The sequence below is a fragment of the Rhipicephalus microplus genome, chromosome 1 (genome assembly GCF_043290135.1).
Source record: "Rhipicephalus microplus isolate Deutch F79 chromosome 1, USDA_Rmic, whole genome shotgun sequence".
NCBI classification, from domain to species: Eukaryota; Metazoa; Arthropoda; class Arachnida; order Ixodida; family Ixodidae; genus Rhipicephalus; species Rhipicephalus microplus.
Genome location: NC_134700.1, coordinates 227,900,034 through 227,922,887, shown reverse-complemented (window position 1 = coordinate 227,922,887; position 22,854 = coordinate 227,900,034). Strand labels below are relative to the sequence as shown.

At 44.7% G+C, this 22,854-nt stretch overlaps 1 protein-coding gene across 2 annotated transcripts in view; it reads right to left on the bottom strand.

Annotated features, from left to right (window-relative positions):
* LOC119159572 (adenylate cyclase type 5) overlaps positions 1-22,854 on the bottom strand; it is a 258,967-nt gene that overhangs the window by 196,799 nt on the left and 39,314 nt on the right. Inside the window, exon 1 of one of the 2 annotated variants that reach the window (XM_075891500.1) lies at positions 3,579-3,692. The exons of the other annotated variant lie outside the window; for it this stretch is intronic. The gene's annotated coding sequence lies outside the window, so the exon portion shown is untranslated. Of the gene's footprint in view, positions 1-3,578; positions 3,693-22,854 lie in introns of those variants that run through there. 2 annotated transcript variants of the gene reach the window in all.

Below are 22,854 nucleotides of genomic sequence, written 5' to 3'. Positions count from 1 at the left end.
ACTACTACTATTACGTAACACTACTACCTCTGTAACACGACAACCGTCGCTACGACTATCATCGCTACAAACTTCGCAACTACTACTGCGACTACAACCACAACAACGACAAGAACAATATTAACAACGAGAACAACAATTACAGCTCCCGCCGCAATGCACAGTTCAAAACAATTCGCTCCACAAAAATGTGTACTGCGACACTTTTCCGATGCATTAGAGAGCGAGACAACAACACCTGAAATTCCTCGCTCACTAAAGCGCATTAGGATCGTTTCGAAACGCGCTCAAAATAGATTGCGACAGCATTCCGACGAGACACATAATTGGGCCTTCAAAGTCAAACACTTTTGGCCCGGACACCCGCACAAAAGGAATTATCGACTTCGCGAAGCGCTATATAGAAGGGGCCAGACACGAGGAAACAACTTTCATGCCTTCGCTATTTTTCATTATTATACTATTTGTTTCTGACATTTTCTCATTCTCGGAAAAGTGAACCCCTCTTGGGAACTGCTCGTGAAAGATAAGTTGTTTGCGGGAAAAGCGTCCGCCGTACGCGACAAGTTGGAGAACCCATCTTCCAACTCTACAAACGTTTATAAAATGATATTTCGTTCATTTTATAGCACGACCTCGCTTTTTTTCTCGCTATTTTTCGATCTGGGACTGAAGAGTCAGCAGATAAATGTCTCCTAAAGTGAGTGTCACGAAGTGTAAACATAAAAAAGCATGAAAAGGATAAGAAAGACAAAATATCAAACACATGAAGCAAGAACTGGGATTATTTGCCGCATAGCCAGATAAAATAAAGTAAGCTACGTTCATCGCGGTTGATACAGCAGGCCTGCAATGCGCATTTCGTGCCGAGTTTTGTAAACATATTTATGTATGTATTTATTATTTATTTATTTATTTATTTATTTATTTATTTATTTTGTTGTTATTTTGGAACACTTAAGTTATAAGCGTAAAATGTGCAGCATTATATGTTGTACATGTTTTTTTGTTTTTTTTTAACAGACGCTTATTTTTCCAACGAATCGAGAACGAAGTCGACACGTGACAATCGGATTATACGAACGATACAAGCGAAACAAGGGACATTTATATAAAACCCTTCAGTCTCGTTGCAAAAGCACCCTTTTGAAGACTGCGCGCCCACTCGTACCAAATATCATTAACGAATATAACGACAGGGAGCGGTCAATCATCATCCCACAAGACACTGAATAACGCGGTACTGTATTTTTTTGTTTTTCTAGTGGAGGTTAGCAAACGATACGATGGATGGTCAGTGAGAACATAAACTTGGATTTGGCCATAATGGCGTGCGCATTGAATTCCCCCACGAAACAGAAAGAAAGAGAAAAGGATAGAAAATTCACCACTCCTGTCAAGGGGTTCCGTAACAGCGTGTTTCTGTATATGTGTGACTGCCCACCACACTAGTAATGGATGACATCACTTTGCATCCTTTTACAAGGCGGAGAGTGTATGCGCACGCTTCCACCAAGCATTGAAGATTTCGTGACTTCCTTGTTTCCGCTTTCGGCTGGAAAGTGTTTCAATGAAGAGCGGTCGTTCTCTAAGCGTGCTACTGCACGGTGGAAGACCGATTTCATTCTGCCTTGAAAATGTCCCGAGAAAAAAAAAGTAAGCAGGACAAAAAAATAGGCCGCACAATACAAAGCTTCCAACGCATTTCGTACCGGAAATATAACCTGCTTTTTTGCGTTCGCGCTGTAGTCCGCGAACAGGGTCCACCGTGATGGAGCTTCATGGATCGCACCAGTCAACATTTTTATCATTATTTGTTTTCTTTTGCAACCCTCACTTCAAGCGTGATGTGCAGAGATGGACGATTTGACTACGAGGCAAACCACCCAGCACAGGACGGCTGCAGATACGTTATCCCAGTCATCAACTTACACGCGGAACGTGGCGCTCTGTGGGCGCGAGATGGAATGGTGAACCACGAAATGGCTATTCTATTTAACTCTAACGTGAAGTAGCGATGCGGAAAGGCACGCAGAAATTATGAAGGAAAAAAATTGAAGCACAATGGTGATGTGATGATACAATGCAGCTCTATGAACGTATGCTGCAACGAGAACAATGACTCTAAATGTCAACTCTGGTGATTGCTATGAATTGTGAATACCAACGAATAAGCTATAATTTCGCATTAGATTCGAATAAATACATATTGCATCTAGAAGAGACAGCTGCACGAATATCTATGCGAAAAGGGCTTGAACATACCAAGGCGACGCGTATGTATGTATGTATGTATGTATGTATGTATGTATGTATGTATGTATGTATGTATGTATGTATGTATGTATGTATGTATGTATGTATGTATGTATGTATGTATGTATGTATGTATGTATGTATGTATGTATGTATGTATGTATGTATGTATGTATGTATGTATGTATGTATGGTTGTATGTATGTATGTATGTATGTATGTATGTATGTATGTATGTATGTATGCATGTATGTATGTATGTATGTATGTATGTATGTATGTATGTATGTATGTATGTATGTATGTATGTATGTATGTATGTATGTAACATTACGCCTCTCGCACGTTTACTGCAGAAAAGCAACAAAGTATAGACCCCAGCTAGATGTTTCAATAAACGATTTGTCCATAAGAAAATCAACAGCCGTCGTCATTAGATATACCTGACATCTTCATCTTCTGTACGGTAAATGAAGAAGCGATTGTGCTGAATTGCACACAGAAAGGAAATGGTTACAATTCACTGTTAAGCAACACGACGGAACTTTAGCGGGCCCTAACTAATGGATGAATGCTCAGGTGGACCGTTCACTGACTATGTATGCCAGGCTAACAACGCCTGCTGCACCCCCACCCCCCCGCCGCGTCTGGCAAGTGTGGTAACGAGAGTACTATCTCCATCCAAGCTGTAGTGACGACGTTCATTACAAATCTGTGTGGCTATAACCAAGGAGGTATCCTCAAATTGTACTGTTTTTCACCTCCCGTATCCATAAGGTCTAGAGCTACAGGAAGCCGATTAAGCTGTTGCGGATGAAATTTCGACGCTGATGGGTCGCCATCACATCGTTACGCAGCCTTGCGGAGTACGACAGCAGTTCATTCGGCAGAAGTATCGATAGCGTGAAGGAACACGTAAATGCGCATAAAGAGCCATGCCATGTTGCACTGATGATTTTCTTCCCAGAGTGAAAAGTGATGTCACTCCGTTGCCCGGTTGAAGAGTGCTTGCCGTATGTTCCCATCTGGAGAGGCCTAGGTGTCCCGCTACTAAGCACGAACACACGGGTTCGATACCCTGTCCTGGCGGTCAGATTTCAACTCCGTCGAAATGCAAAAAGGACCTGTACACCCAGATTTAGGCGCACGGTCCCGATCCCGCAGATGGTGAAGATGACGCTTAGTCCCGAGCTACCACGGCGTGCATCGCAGTCACACAGCGGTTTTTCGCGCGTAAAATTACTTGATTTCATGCGCCTCTAACGTCACGGAAGCTAAGAAGGAAAGGAAAAAAAAAAGCGATCCGGCGCCTTCCCACTCACCAGCTTGATCCGGACGGCACGACGCAAGTCCCCGACTAAATCCAACAAGGGGTAGATCCATCGCGTCCGAGCGATTCCGCGCGAGTGACGCAAGTAGCCTTTGGGCAAGAAGACGCCGCGGTGGCAGCGGTGGCGCACGTAAAATAAGAACCAGTCGGTCATAAGGCACGCTCAAAAGAAAAACAAAACGAAAGAAGGCGATGGCAACGTGGAGAGGCATGCGGTGCGACGACTGTCTGCATGGAAAACGGCGGTCTCTCTAGACCCGTGGCAGGCAGAGGAGGAAAGGGCAAGGGGCCTTCCACCTGTTGGCGACCTTCAGGCGACGAGCAAAGGGGCGGAGGAAAGAGAGGGATGCGAAATAAAAGAACGGCGATTGCGCGCGAATCGAGTGAACGCCGTTTCCTCTTGTGGCCGCTGGCTCGCCCCTACCATTGCGTGAATGGAAAGTTCGAGGGAATCTCACGTATAAAACTATGTTCCATGCTATCCGGTATGCTTCACTCTCCCCTTCCACACAGACCCTGGCCACGAAACGCGAAAACACAAAGGACGGGCCTTGTGCTCTCTTTGTTTTCTCGCGCGTCGTCATTTCACACGCAGTAAGGCGTCACGATGGATGGATGGATGGATATGGCTGTACCCTTTAGATCGGGCGGTGGCTAGCGCCACCAAGCCGTAATAACTAATGAACCAAAAATTATATTTTTTTTCCTTAAAAAAAGGGTTTGAGGATTCGTACTTTGCAGTGAAGAGTTTAATTTTCACTCGTGCCTTGACTTTAGCCACCAATCAGATAACCTCCTTCTAGTTAAGTCTACCCGCTTAAAGTTTATTTTGCCCTCCCGGTCCCTAAACCCCAGTGCTTTGAAAAACTCTGCGCCATCATCCTGAACTATAGGGTGAAGCCCTTTACAGAACATTATCAAGTGTTCGGCAGTTTCTTCTTCCTCTCCACACGCACTGCATACTGTGTCTACCCCTTCGTATTTGGCCCGATATGTCTTGGTTCGCAGTACTCCCGTTCTGGCCTCAAACAGTAGAGAACTACCACGAGTATTATCATAGATCCTTTCCTTGGCAATTTCCCGCTTAAACGTTCGATAGATCTCTAGTGCGGACTTCTTAATCATGCCCATTTTCCACATGTCAGTCTCCGTTTCCTTCACTTTCTTCTTAACTGATAGTTCTTTTTTGGTTTGGCCACCTGCTGTTTTCTGATTATTTACCAGTCAACTTCCTGGTTCGCTTCCTTCATTTTGTATCGACATTCTTCATGTACAAGTAGCTGAAAACCTTCCTAGCCCAACGCTACTCCTTCATTTCTCTCAATCGCTTCTCAAATTTTATCTTGCTGCTAGCTTCCCTGCCCTCAAATGATGTCCATCCCATATCACCTTGTACTCCCTGATTTGGTGTATTCCCGTGAGCTCCTAAAGCAAGCCTACCTATTCCACGTTGCATAATTTCTAATCTTGCTTGAACTTCTGATCTCATGCACAAGACCGCATTGCCGAACGTCAGCCCAGGAACCATGACCCCTTTCCATATTCCTCTCACAACATCATACCTATTGTAATTCCACAGTGCCCTATTTTTCATGACTTCTGCATTCCTGTTACCTTTAGTCGTCACGTATATTTCGTGTTCCCTCAGATACTCGGTCCCATTACTTATCCATACGCCCAGATATTTGTATTTATCTGTTATCTCTAGCGTGACCTCCTGTATTCTAAGCTCACTACCTTCGTTGTCATTGAAAATCATGACTGCTGATTTTTCCTTACTGAATCTAAAATCTAACCTATCTCTCTCATTACCACAGATGTCCATCAATCTCTGGATATCTTCCTTGTTGTTGGCCATTAGCACTATATCATCTGCGTACATTAATGCTGGTAGTGCCTGATCAATAAGTTTTCCTTGTTTGACTAAAGAGAGGTTGAAGCCCAGCCCACTTCCCCCTAATTTCGCCTCTAATCCTTGTAGGTACATCATGAATAATAAGGGTGACAGGGGGCACCCCTGCCTAAGCCCCCGTTTTACCTCTGCAGGCTTGGATACCTGTTTTTCCCACTTTATAACTACCTTGTTACCTTTATAGATACCCTTTAAAAGATTAGTGACTACATGTTCCACGCCTAGTGTGTCCAGTATTCCCCACAATTCCTCTTGAACCACGCTATCGTACGCTCCCTTGATATCCAAAAATGCTAGCCACAGGGGCCTGTGCTCCTTTTCTGCTATTTCAATGCACTGCGTCAGTGAGAACAGATTGTCTTCCAACCTCCTGTGTTTCCGAAACCCATTCTGCAGTTCCCCCAGCACCCCCTCATCCTCTATCCACGCCTGCAGTCTTTCCTTTATAATCTGCATCGCCAGCCTGTAGACCACTGATGTCACTGTTATAGGACGGTAGTTTTTTATGTCAGCTTTGTCCCCCTTTTCTTTATAGATCATGCTCATCCTGCTAAGTTTCCATCCATCGGGAACTTCACCATCGATTATTATTGTGCTCACTGCCTCTCTCAAAGCCTGCTTAGACTTCGGACCTAATGTTTTTATCAGCCTAATTGGAATGCCATCTGGGCCTGTTGATGTACTACTAGGAACCTTTTTCTCAGCCCTTTCCCACTCTCGTTGTGAAAATGGAGCCATTGCACCACTTGATTCGTCCTTGTCTATTGTGGTGCATAAAGTACTTCTTTGTTGAAATTTTTCTGTCACTTTTGTTCTTATATATTCAATAGCTTCGTCCCCTTCTAGCCTAGCACCTTGGGCTGTATTTATAAATCTCTGCTCTAGGCTCGTCTCATTTCTTAGGGAGTTTAGATGGTTCCAAAATTTCGCAGCTGCCTTTCTATCTTTTTTATGTACTTCTGCCAGCCACTGAGCTCCCTTCCTTCTAATCTTTTCATTGATCAGAAGGAATGCATCCCTTCTACAGCTTAGAAAGGTTGCCCATTTTCTTTCAACATCATCTGTCGGTTCACCCCGCTGCTTAGCATGTCTGTGTTCCCTAGACGCTTCCTGACGTGTTGCTATGGCTCTCTTAACTTCTTCATCCCACCAACTTTTGGGTTTGTGTCTTCTTTTCCGGGGTGACTTGTCACGCGTCTTAGCAAGCTCTAGCTCAAAGAGTCTAATTAGATTCGTGTATGTCCACACTGTCTTATTATCCTCCGTGATTACTTTCTCAATTTGTTTAGTGGCTATTTCAATTTGCCTTTCTGGATAAAAATTTTCCTGTAGTTGCTCATCTTGTCTCCTTCCCACTTTCACTGTTCTTCCAAAACTTAGCTTGATACATTTGTGATCGCTACCCAGACTTCTGGAGCCACCTTCATCTATGTGCATTCCCCTAAGCTTATCATACATCCTATGTGACATCAGTGCATAATCTATCGTCGACTGAAGCCTTCCTACCTCCCATGTTATTTGCCCTTCACACTTCTCGGTACTGTTGCAAATGATCAAATCAAGCCTTTCACACATATCCATGATCATTTTGCCTGTCGGGTCGGTATACCCATCTATATCTTCTATGTGCGCATTCATGTCTCCTAGTATAATTATCTCGCACTCTCTTCCTAACTCCTGAATGTCATTTGATATACACTCTAACATTGTCTGGTTTTCCTCTCTGGCCTTTGCTCCCGTCCACAAGTACACAAAACCAAGGAGTGTCATTTGACCTGCCACTTTCCCTTTTAATCATAAATGTTCCTTGCACTCCTGCTTGACCGTTTGCCAGTCTGTACTTTTATGAATGAATGCCCCAATACCACCCCCCTTTCTGCTGCCTTCTGTTCTATTACAATATTCCCACGCGTAGTCCGGATTGTTCGGAGGTTGTTCCATGTCCCTGAGATGTGTTTCTACAAAACCGTATACCATCGGCCTCTCTTCCCTTAGCTGTTCTTCTATCTCTTCCCACTTAATAATGTTCCGCACTCGCCGCCTTGGCTGTGAACGGTGCTGGCCAACACTCCTGTGTAGGGCTTGCACAAAAACACCCAAGGAAGTTGACGGGGTATCGCCTTCAATCGTAGCTCAGTTGAAGGAACATCAGACACGTGATTCGAAGGTTGTGGGTTCGGATCCTCACCAATACAAAGGGTTATCTTTCGTACACTTCAATTCAATTCAAGTGACGTCACAATCACTACACTACTGTTAAAAGATGGCAAGTAGCGTTCTCTATATTCTCCATGGCTCATTGGTTCAATTGATTGGGTTGTGTCTTAAAAATCAACGAGCTCATTGAAGAAATTTCGCTTCATTGAAAAAAAATCCCGCCCGACTCTACAGTCTACATCGTTGTCGGCGTTTGGAGACCAGTTCTAGAAAATAAAGAAGAAAACGTGCCTGATCCCTCTTTTTAGGAATCGGTATAATACACGAAAGAAAAACGTGTCGTCGCAGAGGTAGTTGAGCATTCATGGTGCATCGTTTCGCCACAAGGGCGAAGTAACGAATGCTACATTAACAAATTGCAATGTCATGCGAAGAATGGCAAACAGCTCACAACTTACAGCGCACACTTCAAGAAGAAAGCACGCATGAAATTAGAATACACATGACGAGTGCGGTGAAACAACCGCCACAGTTCGACACATAAAGAGCGCTCTCCTAGCACGCCATTCCCAGGAATTAGGGATATTAGAGTAACTGTATATGGTCCCTACGGGACCAGAGTAGCGCATAGGTCCGCCATCTTACCTGGCTAGAAACCAGCTATGCGGCAAAGCCACCCTCTGCTTTTGCAGGCGACACCCCTGCCATGTCCCCCCCCCCCCCTTTTTTTTTCCGTGCTGCATATTGACATACTAGCTTGGCTTGCGTCCTTCGCGAACTGTTTGCAGTGCTTTAAAGCTCATTTTCTGTCTGATTGCCAACGAAGCACAACGTAAGAGTTGACTAAATAGCGGGGGAAAAAAAGTGACGTTCTTGCTCAGCGTGTGGCGAAAAGTGCAGAGCGAACATTATCTACTTGTTTTGTCTTGCGACATTCACATTTCGCAAATTTTCAGAATTTCTGACCGGATAACGAGCAGGAACATTGAGTATTCATGTTACGCTGGTGAAATATGCGACATTAGTTGACCTTCATGGTACATATTGCCACAGGAAATTACCATTGCTCCGCGCAACGTGGATGTTGGGAACCAAAGAAACACTAACGGCACGACTACGAGCGACGAAGCCAGCCGCAATGCACGAGCCGGCCCTGCATGCGCCCGGTACTCCACCTAACAGCCAACGCGCGTGAAGAAGAAGAGAACGAGGGTGCTCGAGGCAGAGGCTCACGAGGACTACCGCCCTTGGATCTTCTTGATTGCTGTGCGTCGTTCACTTTGGGCACAAGTTCGCCCTTAATAAACCGTGTAAATAGAACATCGTTGTTGTGAGGCTGCTACATTCGTTACAATATGATATTGCCCGATTAGTCTCGGTGAATATAACGCAGTGAAGAGTTATGGTTTAGGCTTTCGAAGTGCGTAAGAGCATAACGGTGCACTTTTTGCACAATTCGCGTTGTGTGAAGCACGGTTGTTACTTCACTGTTCTAAAACGATTTATTTCACACGTAAACACAAGTTCTTACCTGATATGCAGCCTACGTAAAGTCAGTATAGAGTAAGGCTCGCTATTTTGGCATAGTTTTGCGGTAGAGTACTCTGCTGCCACGTGAAAGACTCGGATTCGATTCCCAAATAAGACGCGTATGTTTTTTTATTTTGAAGTTTTTTTCTTTTTTTTTAAGTTTCATGCAATACTGATCAAGGACACCGGCGGTGGCGAACATCTACGGTGCCGAAGTCGGTACTTGTGATCTCATAAGAGCTTTCGCTGTAAATTAGAAGTGTGGCGGTTTGGTCTAGTTCGTATGACATGACGATAGTTATAGCGCGAGAACAGAATGATGACAAAGGGTCTCCTTCTTGTCTCCTTCTTGTCCCTTTGCTGTCATTCAGTTTTCGTACTGTAACTATCATCATTTCGCTGTAATATTCAGCGACTTGAACAACCGCGCCCTTGTAGCTACGTTAGTGGCAAATTAATATATTTCCTTAAGATAGGTAATCCGGCTCCCTTTGAACAAATATGATTGCGCAACAAAGAAAAGTGCAGTTCTCTATTAGCATGTACACCACAAACGAAGGAGCGCTCAGCAGCTGGCAAAACATCTTTTACCAGTTTACCCAGTCATTGTAACATTCCGATGGCTGTGATGGTAGAACTGCCGACATGGGGCGCACATAGAGCTGATCCGCAGTCACCCGCGCGCATGCATGAATTGCATTCAGAAAAGGTGTGAAAACCAGCGGGATTCGCTTTGAACTTGACTGGCGATGATTCGCGCCAATGCAGCGGTGGCGTCGGAAAACTCAAAATTGGCCTGAGCGTGAGCTCCTCTGCAATGCATGGTTGATGGCGGAGCCGGCGGCATTGGAAAACAGTTGCGCTACTCTGGTCCCGTGGGGACCATATACAGTTACTCTAAAGGATATCTGGACGTGGCGCAATCTACCGGCAGTAGGAACGGTGGCCTCCCATAACTGAATGGGAAGTAGCTGAGAAAAATCATATCTCTTGAAAACAGATCGTTATCCAAAACAACTGTGGGTAATATGTAGCGCCGGCCCACAGGTGCATTTTGGTAAAATTAATGTATCGCACTATAAAGCGTTTGGCTTCCTAGGACAATTGAACATTGTCCATAGAAACACATTTGATCCCATTGTTAAATATTAAATGCTGTGGGAAGCTAGGCGGTTGCAGTGCGGCACTTCAACTTTGCCAGACTCTTTGAAGGAGCCCTTCAACACTTCTTGAGCATGGTGAGAAAACGCGGCGGATTGGTAGCAGAGGCTCCCGAGAACACGCAAGCCAAATGCTATAGCGCAGCACGTGGCTAAGAATTCACAATATATTATCGAAGTGAGCTAAAAAGTGCTTTCTTTTCGCTCGACAAATGACAAAAGGCTCAAAAATCGCACGTAGAATGCACGTCTATCAGCCATTGGCTGATTTGAACAGGGCGCGCTTGGTTGTTACAAAAATCGCCGTGAGAGGCTGTCACTCGTCCACGCGTGAGTGCTCGATCACACAGAAAAAGCCGCGTATTCGAAGAAAAAAAAAGGGAAATAAACGCTCAAGGTCACGATTCGCACGTGGAATTTTTTGCTTGCCCCTTCGATTTCTGTATGCTTAGCTTCCAGAGCTTTCGTCGGGATGAGAGAAGAGAGAATGCGATTGCAGCGTGGGACAAATTTTTGTAACTCCGCTCGTACTGGACAGATTTTTAAAATTTTTGCTACATTGAATTTGTGAGGCAGAAAGCCGCAATACACTTTTCCAGTGAAATAATTGGTTACTCTAAATATAGTTCTAAGGTGCCCCCCCCCCCCTCCCGTGTGCATGGCTATGACGATACATCAATATCAGCAGCAGCAGCAGCAGCCTGACTACGTCCACTGCAGGGCAAAGGCATCTCCCATTATCTGCCAATCAACCCGATTTCGTGCTTTCTGCTGTATGATATATCTGCGAACTTTTGAATCTCATCGGCCTATCTAAATATTTGTCTCCCCAAGTGAGTTTGCCTTCTATGGGAATTTATAGTCATAGTTCTATAGTCAGTTACCCATAATGACCAGCAGTTATCCTTCCTACGCGCTACGCGCCTGGCCCATGCCGATTTCTTCTTCTTGAAAAAAACTATATGCTTAACCATGGTTGGTCCCCTGGCCCACTCTACTCTCTTCTTGTCTCTTAAGGTTACACCTATTATTTTCCTTTCCATCGCTCTTTGCGTCGTCTTTAAGATAAGCTTAAACCTTTTTGTAAGCCTCCCTGCCAGTTTCTGCTCCGTAGGTAAGTACCGACAAGATGAAGGTGTAATATATACCTTCCTCTTGAGGGTCAGCAGTAGGTTACTATTCATGATTTTAGAATGCTTGCCGAATGTGATTTACCTCATCCTTACTCCTCTAGTTATATCACTTTAATGGTTCGTCTCCACGGTTACTACCTGACCGAAGTGGACAACTTCCAGCGTCTCTCATTCTATATATCTCAAAACACTGGTTTCTACCAAGACCACTACACATTAGTTTTATGCAAATTAATTTTTAGACTTGCCCTTCTGCTTTCCGTGTTAAGTATAGTAACTATGAGCTAGCTGTAATATGTAACTTTAGCCACTCATCAATGAAATGTCATCAACGAATCGCAGGTTGTTAACATACTCTCCATTAACTCTTATCTTTAACTCTTCCCAATCTAGGGCCATGAAAACTTCCTGTAAACACGTGGTGAATAGCAATGTAGAGATTGTGTCTCCATTTCTTACACCCTTCTTTATTGGGATTCTGTAGCTTTCATTATGGATAATTACGGTGGCTGTGCATGCGTTGCAAACGGTTCATCAATGCCCTGATTCCGTAGTGCCTGTATCACTGCTGATGTCTCGAATAAATGCAACGCCTTTTCGTAATCTATGGCCATATATATATATGAGTTGGTTGTATACCACTAATTTCTCTATCGCCCGACCAATAGTATGAACATGGTGTTTTGTGGAGAACGAAATCCTGCTTGGTCCTTTGGTTGATTGAGCTCTAAAGTCTCCCTAATTTCATTCCCTGGTATTTTTGTGAATAGCTTGTAGAGAACGGACAGTAAGCTCATCGGCCTGTAACTTTTCAAGTCCTTGACGTCTCCTTTGTTATGGATTAAAATGTTGTTAGCGTTCTTTCAAGATTCTGGTACTCTTTCCGTCAAGAGACACTTCGTATATAAGATGGCTAGTTGTTCTAATTAAATTTCTCCGCAATATTTCAGGAGGTTCATTGTTACCTCATCCACACCAGCTGCTTTGCCTGTGCCTATGCGCACGCTCCATAACATAAAGAAACACAGGGACACCTTGAAGCACGGTGGAAGTTCTAAATACTACACACAGTCCCTGTAAGACTTCATTATCGTTACGGATTGCATCTATAGTTCATCTAAGGCAGCTGCAGATGAACCAGGCCCTAAAACAGTACGCAGCTTGAGGTCTTCTGGGTATGCGTGGTGAAAGCTGCGTATACGAGCGTATTAGTTGTCTCTTTCCCTCTCGCTTTCTTCATTCTCTCTTCCTGTCCGTTTCCCCTCCCCCCTTGTAGGGTGGTATCACTAAGAATAAAAAAAAGTTGGCTTTCTATAATCAGTTGTTTTAGATCTCTGGTCACAAACTCACCTAAGCTGCCGCGTTAAGGAATTTTGTATAGATGGGGCCAGGGCTGTGAAGAAGTTAGTGTGTGCTGTGTTATCTTTCTTTCTTTTTCCTCTCCTTCTTTCAATCTCCCTCATCCCTTTCCCACGTGTAGGGTAGCAAAACCGGTTATCCAGGACTGGTTGGTATCCCTACCTCACCACTTATTCTATTCTTTATAAAACAATAGAAGGAATAGAAAAGAGATAGGCTGACAGCCAATTCCCTGCAGCGTGTAGAACTCCACCGCAGGTCAGAGGTATTCACACAAACCTGTCGTCTTCAAGAACACAAAAGGACTTTCATTTCCTTAGGGGCTGTCGAGGGATGTGGCTGGTGTTGTAATAGCGTGCACCTGCACAGAAAGTGGTTCTTTCTCATCTTTCTTGTCCCCTTCCCCAGTCTCCCAGTGTAGGATAGTCAACCGGATGTTTTTCTGGTTAACCTCCATGCCTTCTCCCTTTGTCTGCTTCTTTCCTGCCTTCTATTGAACAAAATTTCACCTATCACTGCCAATTGAAAGAACGGATTTCCTATTACTAACACATGAATAATATTTCAAAAGGGTTCAGCAGCAGTAGTGTCGACAGTACTGATCTCCAGATTGACTCAAATCTAGGCGCCAATTCCGAAAATTGTAGAATTTGTTCTGGTGTTATGTATCAAGACACAGTTACAGCATGGGGTGCCTCACGAAAAAAAAATGCTTGTGACTAGTCCCGGCTATGTAGCTTACTCGTAGTATTAATCACTATAGGCGAGTAAATATTGCGAGTACCATTCAGCGAATTCACAAGCATTTCGTTCCTTGCGAAGCCACGGGCCGCCGCAGCGAAACGTCCGCAAGCCACGTGTGACACCTCCCTTTTTTTAAAGGCAAATGCATGTAATACAACGTGACTACACCCCTTTTATTTATTTGTTAAAATATATAAAGGTATCCCTGCTGAGTCAATGATACGTCTATAGGACACGGTACCCATTTATTTTCCGTTGTTCTCTTTGCCCGTTTATGGCGCAGGAATAATAATTTCTCAAGGTTTACGTACCAAAGCCACGATATGATTATGAAGGACACCACAAGGGTGGGGGGGGGGGGGGGGGCTTCTAAAATTACAACCGCCTGGTGTTCTCTAACGTGCACCATAAATGGAAGTTCACGGGCCTCAAGCACTTCTCCCCCAGTGAAATGCGAACGCCTTGACCGGGAACACGATCTTATCCAGCCATCTGGTCAGTCCGGGCTTGATCGCATGTACGCTCATTACACCATGCAATCAAAAAATTTTTCAATGCTGGTTTGTAAGCACCGTACGTGGTGTAATAGACGGCGAATTCCACCATTGTCATGCCGCGTAAATTTGCCATGTTTAAAACTCCACGGGCAAGCATCGCCACGCCAACACGTGCGGTGGTATGGTTTCCATAAGTGGCTCTTTGTATTCCCAAGGCGTGCTTGTAAGTTCTCAGACGCTTGCGAAGTACTTTCGAAAAGCGATAAACGTCGCGTCATTCCTCCGTGCTACGCGAGGAATGAGGCGTTCAGGCCTTGCCTTCGCTTTCGAAAAGCGCAATTTTTCACGCACGAGCCACGTAATAACGAAGCATGCTTTACGCTCCCTCGTTTCCAGCAGTTTTCCGCTTCCTCGACCGAAGAGGAGCAGCTGGCTTCCTGGCGATAACTCCGCGTGCATACGCGCAAAATCAGGCTCGCTTCGTTCTTCAATGCGAAAACATTTGCCATTGACTTGGCGCGCACAGGCGTGTGCTCCACGTAGAACGTCTTTGTGCACCAAAGGCATTCCACGCGGCTCCTATACGCCTTTACTAAGGACGTGACGACGTTTGAACATGTCTTAGCAACGCTTTGCTTGGGCTCTGAAGTATTGCTATGGGCAAAAAGGTCTCACCATAGCCAAGAAAACGTACGCATATAAACGCTCAACTACACTTGTGTAAAGACACGTTTCCCTTTCGTGTTATAACGATTCCTATATAGGGAGATCAGTCACGATTTTTTTTTTCAAGTGACCGATTGTGAGGCTACCACATATTTTTCGTCCGGTTTCTGAATAATCTGACTGCAAGGATCTACAATCACTAAAAGAGCAAGAAAGAAACCGTATAACTGTAATGTTACAGAACGACACCTGGCGTATAGATAGCCTACAGTCTAATGACGCGTTTGCATTTTATACAAAACATGCAAGTAAAACTATCGTAGTGAATTCAGGTTAGAGAACAGCTGACACAAAGACCCGTTCCCTTACTGTTGCGGTTGCAGCACATCTCCAGCCGCTTCACTCAACGCGGGAACACTATTGAGTGGGTCATTAATGTCTCCTGTCACAAGCCTGACGAGTAAGGAGTGTTTTCTGACAGAAAGAAAGAAAAATAAATATTACGAAAGAGACAACAAGATTTTGCAACTTTTCGCAGGTGCCCGACCAGCTGTGCCGAGTCCACACATGCGGCCCTTTTCGCACCAGAAACAAATTTTCCAGAGTGCGGCTGCCTGCCCGTAGCAAATTCAGCCTTTTATGCAGAAACGTTCAGCACCCCGTGAGTGAATGCAAATACGGGCGCGTAGTGTACGCGAAGTGTCGAAGCAAAAGCAAATTGATTGCGGAAAGAAGGGCGCCACACTTCTCAGCCATTTGTTTTCTTTGACAACTCTTCACAGCTCCGCTAAAAGGCGCAAGACAATCTCCAATGTTATATTTGCATAAAACTGGAACCTAAAAAAGCTGAGGTTCTAAATATAAAGCTGTGGCGTGCCTTTTGGTGGGGTTCTCTACCCGCCTCAGGGCGGAGCGCACAGGGTAAGGTGTAGCGGCCCGACGAAATGATACGGCGCAAATACTGAGGGGCGTCTGTTTGTTATAAGACCAGATACTTAGATTTTGTCACTCCCAGCAATTTGCATGTATTGTTTTTACAATTCTGTTTCATTCATGATGACACAATGGAGCGTTCCCTGCCTTCATTCGGAATGACTTCCTTTTGTCTGCTTCTTACATATTTTCTGTTCACTCTGATCTTTGAGGAAACAATGAGAAATATACGACTCTGTTATCATATTCACACGATAAAGAAGCTGCCGTAGATAGAGAGAGACAAAAAATTAGAGGAATACTGGTGTCCTTTGCCCCACCTTCCCTCTTACCGATATCTCCAACCTTCTCTTTTAGGGGCGAATTACCTAATGGGCTACGCTTGTCTGTTGTGCGTTGTCCGTTGTCCAGTAAAGTACACGCAAGGTACCCACTACACGCCATGACGATTACAATGACGCTGGTGACGATGAAAAACGAGCGCGTTCCAGATTACACGTCCTCTTTCTGCCATAGATGGAAACGACTCCGAAAGTGCTCTCACCCACGAAAGCCAAAGCGGAAACGCCGTTAACAAGGTGCTGCTTCGAAGGCGGCCAGGAGCGCGGCATGCGGCGGCTAGACGGCTACGCAGATGTGCTGGAAGTGAAAGCACGGAGTCTTTATCTCGTGCCAAACAAAGCGCGATAACCAAAGGGTGAATTCTTCGGATGGTTGATCATCATCTCCTTATTCATGTACAAGTGTTCCATGTTTACGCTCGCGTTGCTTTTTGGCACCGCAGTTGTTACATTTTGCCAAAATATTAATGAATTTCCGCTACATGTCGTCGTGCACCACGCGTTCGTCCTCCAGAATACTTTGATAACCGGAGTAAAAGCGAAACAAATGATTTCGCGCCCTGAAGACGTGTGCGCGACACATTGAAGTGTACTCTTTTTCGGAATACTTTCACTTCATCTCCTCACGAACAGTGTCCAGCACGGCATAAATCGTGTCTCAATTGCCATTGTGTTTCCGTTTATCCGTTACATTCTTCCTATCATCTGGCCGGTAATTGTCCTGACACTCTTCTTATTATTTATCATTTAGATTTATCTATAAACGAACGTTCTTGACACCGAAAGATCGAGTTCAAAAAAAAAAAAAAACTCACAGAAATAACAACCTCCTGAAGGCACACGTGTATTAAAGCGTCCCCCCTAACGCCCTGGACAAAAGATAGACGCACCTTCCCAACTTCTTGAAAAGGAGCCCTCGAAGCAATAAGATAAATTACCGTCATTAGAGAGAAAAAAATACCGAAAGAAAACGAACTGCCCACGTCTGACTCACTCGCTCTATATTGTCCAGGGCTGTAAAGCTCTATCGTTCCTGGTCAAGCGACTATGAGATGTCCTATTCCCATGTAAAAGTAAAAAAAAAAGGCGATATCGTTCGTCCTCTCTGCATTTTCATTGTTTCTCGGTATGTACCTTGCACGCAGACAAAGACCACTTTCGTATTCTCATCTCATTGACGCAGTCAAGTCCTTCTGCCCCGCTTCATCGGTCTTCATTATTATTTTCTTTCGTTCCCACGGCCATACGGATCCGTTTCCAGACACACACACAGCCACACTCTGTATTCTCCTGTTTCGCTGACTCGCACCATCATGCTTGGATATGTAAAGAAGCCCACGCCCCGAGCGCGAAAGGTGAAAGGGTGGGATGAAATGAAGAATTGAAACCGCGCGTTTATGAGTGTCAAGCAAATGGTATAGCTTCGTGGAATCGGTTTTCCACGTCGTCATCGTCGCTGTGCCATAGTCTCTACGACACGCGCTACACGCAACTCATCGGACACGTGAGACCCTGCAATGCTCTCCTTGCATGAATATTTCATTCCGTGAGGCGGTGCGCATCAGTCTGTCGGTATGACCTGACCGCTACTCTACCGCGCTGTGGCTCTCTCTTATTCGCGAGAAAACGAAGAAGACCCCCCCCCCCCCCGCTCCCTCCTATATATATGGCCCCGCGTTTGTTGTACGCGATCGGGCATTCGACTCACGCGCGGGACAGAAAACCTGGAAGAGAGAGGAAACAGTCCACACCCTGCGCCAGGACTTTGGGGGGGAGGGGGTTGACTGTGGGAACTTTGCGGGAAAATCTTAAAAATAAAAGAGTACCAGATCACGGCCGATATCTTCTTCTTCTCCTTCTTCCGCTTCTGCTTCTTTCCGTGTAGTGCTCGGTGTTACTGCACAAGTGCTCTTTCGATCCTGAATAAAAGTAAAGTACCTGCCAGCATCAGGGTGCGGTGTGTGTGTGTGTGTGTGCGTGCGTGTGTGTGTGTGTGTGTGTGTGTGTGTGTGTGTGTGTGTGTGTGTGTGTGTGTGTGTGTGTGTGTGTGTGTGTGTGTGTGTGTGTGTGTGTGTGTGTGTGTGTGTGTGTGTGTGTGTGTGTGTGTTTAGTGGCGGGAGGAGGGAGTGGTTCCGGAAGAATTGGCGCTGCCGCACCGAAAGAGTTGAAAGACATAAGGTGGTGTCACGTGACGTGCGAGCCGAGGCAAGCTGTGCGTGCGTGAGGTTTCGAGGCGTCGGACCGAATCCAGAAGAGCCACGCTGCACCTTCCCGTCGAAGGAAGTTGGTAGAGCAGCACGGCGAGCTGTGCGTGGAATCGGTAAAGGTTTGAAAGCCGTTTCCAGCCCAACGGGAGATTCAATTTGCTCGGGGCGCTTAGATCGACCAGTAAACGAAGACAGCTGGAAATTGAAAGGAGGGCAATGGTGGCGAAGCGAGATACAAAACTGCGAACGTACGCAGTGGACGCGTAAAACGCGATCTGCGCTGTGTACGAGAGTAGCATAAGCTCGGAAGCTCACGTAAGGCGAACATCTATTGGGCAATCGCATCGGGAATGAACAAAGACCGAATCGCCTAAAAGATTGGGGGAACGAAGAATGAAGAATGAGCATTGAGCCGATTTGAAAGGGAGCTTTAGGCTTCTTATCTTACATTATGTGGATCACAAAGATGTATGAAGAGCGGTGGCAAAATGTCGGCACGCTCAAAAAAAAAAAACGAAAACACGCCTTACCCACGGAATGAATGATGATAAGTGGGCAAAGCTTGAGAGGGGCAGTTCATCCGTAAACCGTAACACTCCCATGAAAGTTAGCCCATTACATCATCAAAAAGACGTGAAACTGTGCGCATATGCTCCAAATCTACTTTTATTTTCAGTTATTCGCAGCTGTCCGTAAACGCAGCTGCGCAATACACACACACACACCTGCAAATGTCACTGACAGGCGACTACCATGATGACTCCCCGTGAAGGTTAGCCCATTACATAATTAGAAAGACGTAATACATTGCGTATATTATAGAAATAAATTCTAATTTTGTTCATGTTCTTCTTTGCAAAGGTTCTTTATGGTCGGTGAAGTGCATGGTGGATCTGTGATGAGGCGTAGTGGGATGCTTGCGAGTACGAAGTAGGTGGCAGTTTGCAAAGGTGGTTACGAACCAGTCACATGGGAAGGACAGACTGGCGGCTTTAGGAGCTTCGCCTCTAACAAGAGACAGCGAAAGTAGCGAGGATTGAACCAAAGAATGTGAGTCCCATATGATATAGTCCACTGCCAGATAAAAGACTTTAACATTGTCTCGGCTGACTTCCACGGCTACTAATGTTTAAATTCAGACAATATGCCAGGCATTTTCAACGGCGGAGCTCTCGAAGCTCTTCGCTGTGCCGACGACTGCGAACAGAAATTATGTACACGTAGAGGCTTCTCGCTCACATTCACCCCGGGGTATTGGCGAAAAGTCTGATAGCTTATGAAAAACTATATATATTTAAATTGTAGTGAATGGAATATGTTCTCCTTTTGTACAACAAAAGATTCTTAAATAATTCTTGGGGAGAAAGTGGAGTCGAAATAATTCATACTGAAAAAGAAATAAAGTAATAATATAATAATAATATATAATTAAATTTGCTGTAGCCTACACTGGTTAACAAGGATCTTTGGATCTTAGGCTGTTGTGTAAATCTGGCACTCACTGACTTCGTCCTCTTTTTGAATTTTTTTATACGAAGCAGTTCTTTTCGAACTACAGATACTTAGAGCATTTTTATCCACGTATTTATCGAGCAGCCTGCCTCAGGATGCTCTCATGATCACCTCCTTAACACAGACCATAATTAGCATGGGAGGGTAAAAGGGTCTGACCATTATGAGTGCCCAGTGATGAAAGAAATACCATGAAAAATCCCGTTGTGTACGACATCACACCCTCTCTTCCAGGCAAGTGTGGCCAGCGCCTCCTAAAAATAGAGGAGGCGCTGGTGTGACACATACCCGCATACCACGGGCCGCTGTATGTGGGTATGCCCCACAGGTGTTGGACAGCTAACATACGCCGAGTAACGACAAGAACATACATTGGTAATTTAAATGCGAGAGTGTTAAAAAAGACCGATGGCGGCAGCGTTGAGCCGGTGAATTTAAACAGCAAAAGTCAGTGTCTATGAAAGGAATCGAAATCAAGCCTTCTGCGCGACAATCGAGCGTTCTACCGCACATACACGCCAGGTCTCGAAACTGGTTTTTAAAAAAATGCCGTATTAAGGCGTAATGTTGGCGAAATGTCAACCGTGGTTGCAGTGGTGGCTATCTAATTTTGCAAACATCACATATGTACTCCTGTGGTTTAGGCATCACGCTGGGTTAACGTCAATTTTATACCTAAGCGCATACGTATACTTAATTTTGTACGTATACTTCAGTGCTTTCCACTGAAGTAGGTGAACGTAGAGCACTATTCAGAGCTACCATCCTCGCAAGCACAAGCGCTACATATGAGCTAACCACTTCTGTTGTTGCGGATATCCATGTTGCTGTTGACACGACTACGCAACTGCAAACCACCGGTTATATAAAAGATATTCGACTGTTGAACATATGTGTATGCATACAAGAGTTGTTTTAAAGTGATTTCGTAACGTTTCACTTTACAAAGTAGCTTCACCAGCCACCATCCATCCGCATGATGCGTATGACATCAATTACATTGTTTTTTTTTTACACGGAGCTATTCATAGGCCAGGCTTTCATATTTGGGATCTGTGGTAACGCTGGTTGGCATTACAAAAACGGGTATGCACCACAGAAATCGGGTAAAACCCGCAGTACTAGTCTACTTAAGATGATGAAAACAAGTAGCGCAACAAATGATGCACGAGTGACCATTGTCATGCCACTGTCACGTACTACTTCGATGTTATCAAACGTGGTGCCTATATTAATCTATATCAAAGCTTAAGAAAGAGCATTTAATGAATAGCAGTCATATGACACACCTGAAAGTCTAGCAAAACTTAAGAAATTCGATGGCCGACGAAGGGAAGGCCACTATAGCTTCGCTGGTTCACGAGAGTCTGCGAAGCGGAGCTGCATAGCTTGTTTTTTTTTAATTAAGATAAGTTATTTATGACGGTTGATGCTGATGTGACAGGGAGGCGGCAGAAAAAAGCTCTTACGTTATGGAACTGGCGTGGACTTCATTTCATGCTTTCGAAGCGCACGGTGCCTTATAATTCTCGTCACACGTACAGCTTCGATAAAGTTTACCAGACCAGATGAATCCTGTTGACACGTTCAATGAACAAGCATTGGTCAGTTCAAGGAAGGAGTCGAGGTAATTGACGGCATGAGACAGTTTCGAGAAAACCCTCACATCACGTTGTATTTCTCTTCAAAATTAATTTTTTTTTTCATTTGCATGTTGAGCAGAATTCCGCGTATGTAATAATGTGTTGCTGTTTCTTTAGGGTAACTGTCTCTTATAGTTACGTTTGATTAGGTTTTCAAAAGATGAATTGTTTTTTTCTCGTTACCTGGAAAGAAACAAAGAAAGAAAGAAAGAAAGAAAAAAGAAAGAAAGAAAGAAAGAAAGAAAGAAAGAAAGAAAGAAAGAAAGAAAGAAAGAAAGGAAAAGTCATGATGATTTAGCTGTAACACAGGAAAAATGGCTCGAGCGTCCGCAAAGTTCACTGCTGCCTTAACGATGTTGGCACGCAATTACTGTTATACGTACGTTGCCCAGGCTTTTTTGATAACCTATATATGCAAATTTATGCAACAAGTTATAATAGAATATTGGTACCTGCTCCTCAGTGTCACACAAAGCTATATAGAGACAAAGAATGCTGCACTTTTTGTCCGCTGCCAATATTAAATTTTCTGCAATTTTTACCATAAAAAATGAAAACTTTCCTCCATGCCAGCACAGCATTGGTGGCCTTGTTTATTATTTTGTTTTGCCTCGATGGTGCAATAACGTTCTGCTCCTCCGCTACACAATCCGCGCCTTCTAGCTTTTAATTAAATCTGCTGCGCAACAGGCTAATTATAACCGCATTCGCGCATGTTATCCGACCTCCTCATTTTCGTCAACGTCCCCTTAACCTCACGTGCCGATGTTAAGCTTTCTCAGGTTAACAACAAAAAATAAAAGTTTGAACGTGCAAGCGACTCACTGACAAAATTAAGCACATCTCGCTCGACTTCGTTAGTGGTTCTATTAGCCGCAGATTGCGAAACTATGTCTAAGTATACCTCTGCACATTCGGAATGCGGAGATGCACCTTCCTGCGACCCCACACGACGCGACAAACACGAGAAGAATTCATGCGCGTCGTTTCATTGCCTTTCGTTCCGATGCGCTGAGACTCGTACCGCGTGAAATGCGAGCGCATCTTACGCGAAGTAAGTATACCTCTGCTGACAAGCATTAGAGGCATGCATACAGGTTGTTTGTTTATACATGAACACCCGCGAATATACGCGACTTTGCTGTTCACACTGAACGAGCGTGAGGCTGGAATAAGAAAAAAAAACCAACTTCGCACTCCTTTCTCTCCCCGAGAATGATTCTCCACGTGTCGAGTATGGTGAGGATCCTCGTGTATTATTACCTTCGAGCGAGTGCCTCATTCTCGAGAATCCTCAAGGCACGCCTGCGAAGACCCGTTGCGAAATTGAAGTTGTTTTCTAGAAACGCGGGGAAGGTATGCTTGTTCTGAATGGTAGGAAGAAAGGGCGAACAAAAAGTTGATTCTATTGTTTCTATCGCAAATGTACTCATTCGGCGGTCGCCAGACCCATTGCCGCGTCAGAGCGTGAAAA